Source organism: Myotis brandtii, unplaced genomic scaffold (assembly GCF_000412655.1).
Source record: "Myotis brandtii unplaced genomic scaffold, ASM41265v1 scaffold250, whole genome shotgun sequence".
NCBI classification, from domain to species: domain Eukaryota; kingdom Metazoa; phylum Chordata; class Mammalia; order Chiroptera; family Vespertilionidae; genus Myotis; species Myotis brandtii.
The window spans coordinates 4,341,900-4,342,385 of NW_005359478.1; the positions used below are offsets into that span (position 1 = coordinate 4,341,900).

At 69.1% G+C, this 486-nt stretch overlaps 1 protein-coding gene across 1 annotated transcript in view; it reads left to right on the forward strand.

Annotated features, from left to right (window-relative positions):
• Positions 1–42: 42 nt before the first annotated feature.
• PRRC2C (proline-rich coiled-coil 2C) overlaps positions 43–486 on the forward strand; it is a 79,526-nt gene continuing 79,082 nt past the window's right edge. Inside the window, exon 1 of the mRNA XM_014540880.1 lies at positions 43–268. The gene's annotated coding sequence lies outside the window, so the exon portion shown is untranslated. The remainder of the gene's footprint in view (positions 269–486) is intronic.

The window sequence follows — 486 nt, forward strand, 5'->3', positions numbered from 1 at the left end:
CCGTCTGTGCGCCGAGGGCGGTCCTGCGGCGATTGCCTTACGCACGCCGCGGCGTGACGTCATACGTAGGGGCTGGCTAGCCGCCATCTTGCTTCTTTTTCTCGCTCGCTCTCTCCCTCTCGGGCGGCAGCGAAAGTGCTTTGGCGGTTTGTCCATCCGCAGCTGCGGCTCTGCCAGTCGGGTGGCCCTTCAGCCACCTGCCTCCTGGGATCAGAGCTCGCGGGGACCCTCGAAGTGCACACACACGCTCGGCTCGACACCCTGGCCGGTAAGGAAAGCCGCGCGGGCGGAGGAGCCGAGATCAACGCGGGCCCCATCGGGGCGGGCTGGCCTGGGAGCTCCCCGACACTGGGGAGCCGCGTGGAGAGGGCCTCGGTTCCGGGCATCCCCTCCCTCCTCTGCGACGACCACCCTCTCCGTGCCCCGGGAAGTCGCGGCCTCCTGATCGGGGGCGAGAAAACGGAGTCAGACCCGCCCCATGTGGTC